Below are 8,827 nucleotides of genomic sequence, written 5' to 3'. Positions count from 1 at the left end.
CCAGAAATAGCTATATCCATATGCACCAATACTACACTGTTATAATTATAGAGGCTTCAAAATATGTTTAATATCTTATAAGGCTAGGACTCCTTATTACTCTTTTTTTTTCTAGTTTTCTTTATTCCTGGCTATGTTTACTAGCTTTCTTCCATGTGAATTTTATAATCAAACTTTAATGCTCCAGGAAAAAAAAAAAAAGATGGTATTTTGGGAGGGGAGAATCGCATTAAATTTATAAATCAACTTATGGAGCATTGACATTTTTACAATGTTGAACTTCTCCACCAAGAACATGGTATACACATCAATTTGCTGAAGTGTACATATTTGCATTTCAGGAACTTTAAAAATTTTCCTCCTATAGATTTTACACATTTCTTGTTAAGTTTATGTCTAAATATTTTATTTCAAGTTTTGCTGTTATACATGGAGTCTGCTCTTCTGTTTCTTTTAACTTATGATTTTTTTATATTTATGAAGATGACTGGTTTATGTGTATTGATTTTTTTAAAGATTTTTATTTATTTGAGAGATAGCATGAGTGGGGGTAGGGGCAGAGGGAGAAGGAGAAGCAGACTCCCTGCTGAGCAGGGACCCCCCCAATGTGGGGCTCGATCCCAGGACTCTGGGATCATGACCTGAACTGAAGATAGATGCTTACCCGACTGAGCCACCCAGGTGCCCCATGCATGTCCGATTTTATTATCTTGCTACTTTACTAAATTCTCATTGTTTATAGCAGTTTCTCCATATTCTTTTTGGCTTTTTCAGATATACATACAGTCATATCAGCAAGCAGATAGATTTTCTTTCTTTTCTGATTATTATGCGTCTACTTGCATTCTCGTATCTAGTTGCATTGGCTAATACCTCCAACACATGTGAAATAGTCACTATGTGCTATTTTAAATATGCTGTTGGTTTTTATTTCTAGTATTTTATTTAGGATTTTTCTGTGTTCATAGGTTGAGATTGATGGGGCCTGTTTTTTTAAACCATTCTGTGGTACAGATGGCGTGTCACCTATGAACTACAAAGAGGCTCATGAACTTCCCTTTGCATCTTCCTCTCTCTTTTCTTCCACACTGGCTGGTTGGTTGTCGCCCTCTTTGCCTCCATTGTCCATTGCTTTTTCAGTCCTTTCCATTCACCCTCATGTTTGCTTTCCATTCTTTCTCCTTCCTGGAGATCAATGAAGTTTGGTGGTTTGGGGGGCAGTGAAAGTGCCTCAGACTCTCACGGAACAACCTGGCATTGGATCACAGTTCAGCCACTCACCAGTTCTCTGACTTTGGGCTGATCATGGAATCTTTTCAAGCCTCAGCTTTCTCCTCTGTAAAATGGGAAAGAAAATAATGCCTTACTTTACAGGATTGCTGATAAGAGTAACACAATTAAAGAGCACAATTAAAAGTGTTGTGATAGTTGTTCAACACACCCGTTCCTTCCTCCTGGGCATAGACTTATGTTTTCCACCCTTCTTTGCAGTTGTGTGTGGCCATGTGCCTGTGCACTAGCCAATGGAATGTGACCAGAATGATGTGTGCCGCATCTGTGTAAGGCCCCTTAAAAAAATCTCCACATGTAATTGTCCATGGTCCTCTTCCTTCTGCTAGTCTGATGCAGATGAACAAAGTGAGGATGGTGGAGCTGCAATGTGGAAGGGGGCTGGGCCCCTGAATCACCACATGGAGGAGGGTCACTTATTAGTCAGAAACACAGTTTTGGACCTAACGTGAACAAATAATAGATTTCCAACACATCTGACCCATTGTCCATTTTGGAGTTTGCTTGTTATGGCACCTAGCATTACCCTAATTAATACCATGCTCAACAGACACAACTTCTTCCTCTCACTCCCCCCTTCTCGTCCCTCATGATCCAGCTCGAAATGTCAGCTCCCTGGTGAGACTTTCTCCAACCTCCTCAGGCAAAATTAATGAGTCACTCTGTCTCCGTGCTCCCAGGGTACTTACAAGCCATGACCCAGTCACAAACTGGGTTGTGAATTCTTTGTTTACACGTCTTCTCGAGGGGCCTGGCCCAGAGCTGGTATTCAGCAAGGGTCAGTGGATTGGGTGAAGAATGAGTACATAGTATGCAGATGCCTCAGATACACTTTCCAAATAAAGACTGAAGGCTGGATAATGTCTGCAAAAGGGTGTGGCAATAACACATTGACCTTCTTATCTAACCTCAAGTCTCAGAGCAAACTGTTGGCCTGGTTCTACCTCTGGGTCACTGCCAAGGACAGCTCTCAGTAAAGGCTCCTGTTTTTGCACTGGTACAAATTACATAGGTTGCATGGGCCCTTCATTTCCTACCACATAAGGTTCAAGTCTCAGCTCTGTCTGGAACTGGCTCTGTGGCCTTGGATGTGTCACACACTCACGTGCACACACACAGATGTGTGCACACACACACACAGTGGCTCAGAGAGCTGTATCTGGGAGTGTGGAGACCACCCCTGACCTGTGGGTGGCCTAGGGCAGCTGAGATGCAGGGAACTGAGGCTGGGGGAGGCAGCTCTACAGCTTCTCTGAGGTCTCAGGTCAGCAGACTCCTGAAATGCCAGAAGCACGGGCCCAGTATTCAGCTCTCCCTGTCCTGGACAGCTTAGCCTGTCAGTCTTGCTGCCCCAAACTCCCCAGGGGAGGGCCACATGAAGACTTTCTGAGACCCTGTGTTTGGAGGAGATTCAGGGGCTGACCACCATTCACAAGTCATAATACTGAAAATACCATAGTCTAATTGAATTCTGATTTTTTCATGATTATTACTTTTATAATGTTTTTACAACATTACATATCAAAATCTTTTAACAATGTTTTATTTTTCCTCATTTATTTTTGGGGCCCCTGTTTGCTGTCATCTTTAGCACCTGCTGGGCCTCCTGTTGTAGGATCCAAGAGGTAAGTGACACTCATCTTGCAGCACCTTGAAAATTGTGTATCCCTGGTATCCATGGGAGTGGAGCCCAATTCCTGTCCATGTGGGTAGGTGCTAATACTTCCCCTCACACGTGACTGGAAAGGAGCCAGGTCTCAGAGCTGTAGCACCTCTCCTTAGTTTCTTTGGTGCCTGGAGGAGGCAGGAAGTCTTGCAAGCTGCTGAGTGTGGGGGTGAGGGCACGACAAAGGGCTCTGGGGATGGGGACAGGCGGGGAATGGAGAGGCTGAGCTGGGAGGAAAGCAAGCAGGGAGTGGCCTGTGGAAAATGCCACGTGTCATCCCTTGGCCTCTGGGTGTGGCAGAAAAATGTGGAATAAGCCCAGGTGCTTCCTGATGCAGGGACCTCAGAGCAGTTCCTTGGGAGAGCAGCCTGATGGGATGGGGGAAGGGGGCTTGGTACTGGGAGCAAGGAGCTCCTGGTTGGCCTTGGAACCTTTCTTCTGATGTCTCAATAGGAGCAGTAAAGCAGAATATTTGGAAAGCACGGACTTTAGAGTCAGATTGCCCAGATCCAAATCTGGGCTCCATCATGCACTAGCTCCATGATCTCGGGGAAATCATCTAACATTTCTGAGACAAGAGTTGATCCAAACTGGAAGGGATCAAAAAGCCAACTAGTCTAGCAGACTTGTTTTACATATGATGCTGCTGAGGTCCTGAGTGGGGAAGGAGCTCTCCAAGAGTCCTAGCTAGTAGGAGGTAGAGTTGGAGCCTGAACCAAGGACTTCTGACTCCCATCCAAGTACTTCATCTAGCATATCACTGTGAACATTGGGCACAAACAACATCCAGCCACCAATCTCCCCATTTAACCATTCATACTCTCGCTCATCCATCATCCATCCACAAACCCACTGGCTCCTTCACTTAACCATTCATATAATGTGCCATCTACCACCCATCTGCCATCCATCTATCCATCCACTCATCACCCATCTCTCCATCCATCACTCTATCCAACTATTCCTTATTCACCCATTTACCCACCATCCTTTCCATCATCCACCTATCCACTCATCTCTCCACCCATCTTTCCATCCAATGATCACAACATTCATCAACCCAAGTTGGTAGGGTGGGTGGAATGACTGTTGGGTATGTAACACCAACAGTGTTTGCCATAGGATGTGAGAAACTGCAATTGTTTCTTTTAAAATTTGTATTGCTAATTCAATTCAAAGTGGTTACTGAATTGCTATTAACGTCACAGCATTGTGTTAGCATTGCTGGCTAGAGGTAAGGGTTCCTAAAACACCCCATTAAATATAAAACATTTTCCTCCTAAAGAAAAATGACAACTAAAAGCAATTCAAGGCCCTGGATTGGATCTTGGACTGGGAAAATAAAATAACTACAAAGGACATTATTGAGACAGTTGATAAAATTCTAATATGAACTGCATAATAGATCATAGTATATTACTAGAATGTTGGATTTCCTGATTTTTATAACTGTACTGTAGTTACCTAAGAGAATGTCTTTTTTCTTAGCAAATTTATACAGAATTATTTAGGGGTAAAGGGGCACAATATCTTCAACTTACTTGTAGAAAAAATATTTTTTATACATGTAAAATGTATATATAAACATTGCAATAGATAATGTAAAATATTCATATATAAGATATATCAAAGATTATGTATCTATTTTATATATATTATATATAAATATATATTATAAATAAATATGCTTATAGGAAGAGAGAGAAAGCAAACAAATGGAGCAGTTGGTGAATTTTGGTGAAAATTGATGAATTTTGGTCAAGTATAGAAGGGAGAACCTTGTATTATTCTTGCAAATTTTCTGTCTGTTTGAAATGATATAAAATAATTAAAAGTCAGTCCCCAAATGCATAGTCCCTTTCTCTTGGAGCTTACTGTTAGATGAGGGAGAGACCATGGAAAACCCAAATACATATGAAGAGGACAAGACCTATTAATCCATGAGTGTTCATGTTCCCTTTTTGTCCCAAGCACTGTACGTAATGAAGAACCAGAGGGGAGAGAATGGAAGAAAAACCATAGCGGTGGGGCCAGGAAGAATCTGTAGAGAAGGCTTGTGAGAGCTGCAGCTCACCAAGGTACAGAGACCTTAGGAGGGCCAAAAGGAGCTACTGAGAAGTCTGCTATGGGTTATGAATTGATTGTCTTCCAAGAATCAAAAAACAAGGATTGAAGTGTCTTTTAAAGTTACTTTTGATTGCCAGACTTTCTTTGAGTACAACTTCATGAAAAGACTGATTCACATGGAGCCCTGCATTTTATCAGGTTGCCGATATATAATTCTTCCCCATCAATTAGTACTACAGCAAAGAGATCCCTGGGGAATGGGTTGGTTAGAGAAGCTCTACCTCCAGCAGTCACTGGAAGATGTTGGGGGTAGAGCTTGTGGTGTAAGTGGCAGTTGACTAGGCAGAAAGGAAGAGGAAGCCTTGGGAATCCGGGTGAGATAGGGGAAGCCCTGCGCTAGACTCATTTACCTACCTATATTTCACTTAATCTGTTCAACGTCCCTGCTAACTACTTGTCTTTTTACAGATAAGGAAATTGAGTCAAAGAGAGACTTGCCCACACCACTGGCAGAACCAGGAACTGCATGATTCCAAAGACCTATGATGCCACACTGCCTCAGGAAGGAGTACCGAGGAGATGGCAGAGACAGATGAGGTGGGGGTGGGCCTGATGGGAAAGGCCTTGAATGCCACGAGTATTAGCCCAGACTTTACCAACATAGATTTTCAGAAAACTACTTAGCAGGGAAGGAGCCTGGTGGATGAGGGATGTTAAGAATTGGGACCAGGGCTTTACAGTCTTATCCAGCCACAAGAACAGTGGTGACAAAGAAGGCCACCTCTTACAGGACCTGGCTGGCAGACCCCTTATGCTGATCGGGTCTCATCAGGGTAGGAACTGCTTCTTTCACCATGACGTCAGATACCTTTAAATTCAGAGAGGAGGATATGTGTGGGCAGACTCCAATTGTGAACTTACCAGCTGCCACTTCCTGTTCTCTCCTACCACAGGATGGGGGGGCAGGCCCCCTCACCTTCTTGCAGAATGGGTGATTATTGGACGCACACCAGCTGCTCATTCATCCAGCTTTCCTTCACACCAGCTGCTCATTCATCCAGCTTCCCTCTGCTTGGTGACATGGATGGCAGCCCTGTCTCCAGACCAAGCCCTTCCTAGATGGGCATAAGGGCTTGGCATGTGACACAAGGGGCCAAGAGAGGGCTGAGGTCTGGAGGAATGACTTAGGGCAGAATGAGGGGAGCAATGAAAGCCAGAAAAAAAATCATTTGGGGTTTCAGCAAAGTAGAAGAATTTTCTTGACTGGGCCAGATCTCTCTTCTGTCAGCTGGAGGAGGACTATAAGGAGGCCCTACAGTATGGCTGAGTCACAAGATGGAAGGAGCCTGGGTCTCTGAAGGACAGTGAGGAGGACAGCTAACCAACTACCCTGAATGCCTGCTCAGGGCTAGTGTGAGCAGAATAACTTCTGTTGTAGGGATCTGTTACATGTTTAGGCCTATTTGTTATAGCAGTTAGTCTACAATACTGTCTACAATACAACCTGTATTGTAGGCTGAATCACCAAGGTGTCATGCAAAGAGCACCCTATTCCTGGCTCTACCACCAATTTCCTCTGTCATCTTGGACCAGCCACTTTTCAAGGCCTTGATTCACCACCTGTGAGAAAAGAGGATCAGTTAGGTGATTTCCAAAGTCTCTGCTATCCTGTAATTCTCTTTTCTAAAAGGTGCGCAGCAGTTCTTGAGAACAAAAACCCAGCCAAATGTTTGACAAAATGCCTCACAATATCCTTACTGATAAGATGGTGTAAAATGGAACCTTGCAGGTTGTAGGTGGAGATAAGTCACAGCAGATAGATTAATGATGCCTAAGAGCATTGGTTAGTAGATCAATAACAACCTGGAAAGGAGGTCTCTAGTGATATTAATAATTTGGATGAATACAGAGAAAGGAAGCTGAACAAATATATGGAAAACACAAAGCTGGATGGCTTATAGATGGATGAGACTCAGGGTTCAAAACAGTTTTTATAAGGCAAGAGCTTGTGACAAAGGCAACAAAGGGAAACGAAGGAAGGTAATGCAAGCCCTGTAGAACTTAAGAGCTGGGGAAGGTTGTCTTGGCAACAGGCTTTAGCAGCAGGCTGTGCCAAAGTGACCTGGGCATTTTTGTTGACCGCAGGTTCTCTTGGAGACAATATTGGGCCACAGCTGCTGAAACTCCACTGCATCTGTGGATGCACCAAGCAGCCACACACTGGGTCTACATGGGGGCAAGGAAGGAGTCAATTCTGAAGATCAGGCCATACCTGGGGTCTCCTGTGCCAATTAGGGGACCACTGATGCTTTAGAATAGAGGTCAGAAAACTCTTTCTGTAAAGAGCCAGGTAGTAAATGTTTTCAGCTCTGTAGCACAAAAGCAGTCATAGCCAATAGTAAATGAATGTGGCTGTGTTCTAATAAAAGTTTATTTACAAACATAGGTGGCAGGCCAGATTTGGCCCCGGGGCCATAGTTTTGCCAGCCCCTACTTTAGAAAAAGGACAGACATAAATGACCAGTATGGTAAGAGTTCTGGAGGTTGAAGCATATATGGATTGGTAAAAGAAGCGGGTGGGATGAAGTGCGGAGAGGTAGACATGCCCTATCAGTGGTCCCAGAGGAAAAAGAAGAATGAAAGGAAGTAACAGAAGGCTGATTTTCATTCATGTCAAGGAAGAACCTATAAAACAACAAAAGGGTAATCCCATATCCTCAGAGGTGTGCAAGCAGAGGCTGAGGGGATGGAGGAATTGAGCTTGCTGCTCTTTAATGTCCAGTTTTGCTCTGGAGGGGAAGATTCTCAGCCTCCCATGATGGCCCTGTCTTCCCATCCTTCCCAGTACTCAGTGCTGAACTGGTACATCCTGCCCACACAGCGAGACATAAATGATACACTAGAGATACAACCACAGTCCCTTTGATCACAAGGCTCCCGGAGTCAGGGAGACATTTGTAGGGCTGGCTTGGTTGGAGACTTGTGGTGAGCCCCGTGGGTGTTGGAGAGGCCTCTGGCTGCAGATATGCTTCCCTACCTGCATGGGTGATAGAAAGCTGGCTCCTCAAATGGGGAGCCTGGCCTGGGACTGAACATTCAGAACTTAGTTTGTCTCTCCCCTGACAAAGTACAGATTGGGAAAGACCTGCTTCAGCTCTGGGGAGTGGTGGAGTGGATTGGGTGAGTTAATTTCTCTGGTCCTTCTGAGCATAAGGATCTTGGGGCAAGGACACAGCCACCAATGACTACAGATGGAAACACAAGCCTCCATATCAGTTTGGGCCAGCCCCTGGAAGGAGGCTCATGAATAAGACGGGGACCTCCAAGTTTCTTGAGGCAACATTCTGGACCCATTCCCTTCAGTTCTGTAAGGTTGTGACTGAGCTTGGAGAGGTCTAACCATTCGATCTCACCATAAACCTGTGCAATGGGGGTACCACCCAGGGGGTTGGGGTTACTAGCAACAGAAACCCCGACTCAAATGACCGTAGTAAAGTAGAGAAGTAACTGACTCACCACCAAGGGCATGAAGCTTCCAAATTAGTGAGGTGGCTGCTCAGGTAAAGGAACCCCCAATTCCAAGCGGCTTACGTCAACAAAGAAATGCATCCATTATCTCAGCAACGATATTCAGTAACATGGGACCCCACCTCCCTGGCCACAGCTGATTGGACCAGAGGGAAGCACAAGACTAAAAGCAATTAATCAGTAGCCTGGTCAGCAGCCAGTGGAATAGTCTGGAGGCGGAGCTCTGCCAAATTAGGGTGCCGGCAATTAGGAGATCCAGGGTGGATCTTGGGAATT

General features: G+C 44.5%; 1 long non-coding RNA gene across 1 annotated transcript; it reads right to left on the bottom strand.

Annotated features, from left to right (window-relative positions):
• Positions 1 to 769: 769 nt before the first annotated feature.
• On the bottom strand, positions 770 to 8,574 carry LOC113910253. Its single transcript, XR_003515984.1, has 3 exons — positions 8,540 to 8,574; positions 6,528 to 6,643; positions 770 to 1,336 (listed from the first exon to the last, which is right to left on the bottom strand). It is a non-coding gene; the product is annotated as an uncharacterized LOC113910253 (long non-coding RNA).
• Between the last annotated feature and the right edge of the window lie 253 nt (positions 8,575 to 8,827).

This window comes from Zalophus californianus, chromosome 6 (assembly GCF_009762305.2).
Source record: "Zalophus californianus isolate mZalCal1 chromosome 6, mZalCal1.pri.v2, whole genome shotgun sequence".
Taxonomy (NCBI): domain Eukaryota; kingdom Metazoa; phylum Chordata; class Mammalia; order Carnivora; family Otariidae; genus Zalophus; species Zalophus californianus.
This window is presented reverse-complemented; position numbering and strand designations above follow the sequence as displayed.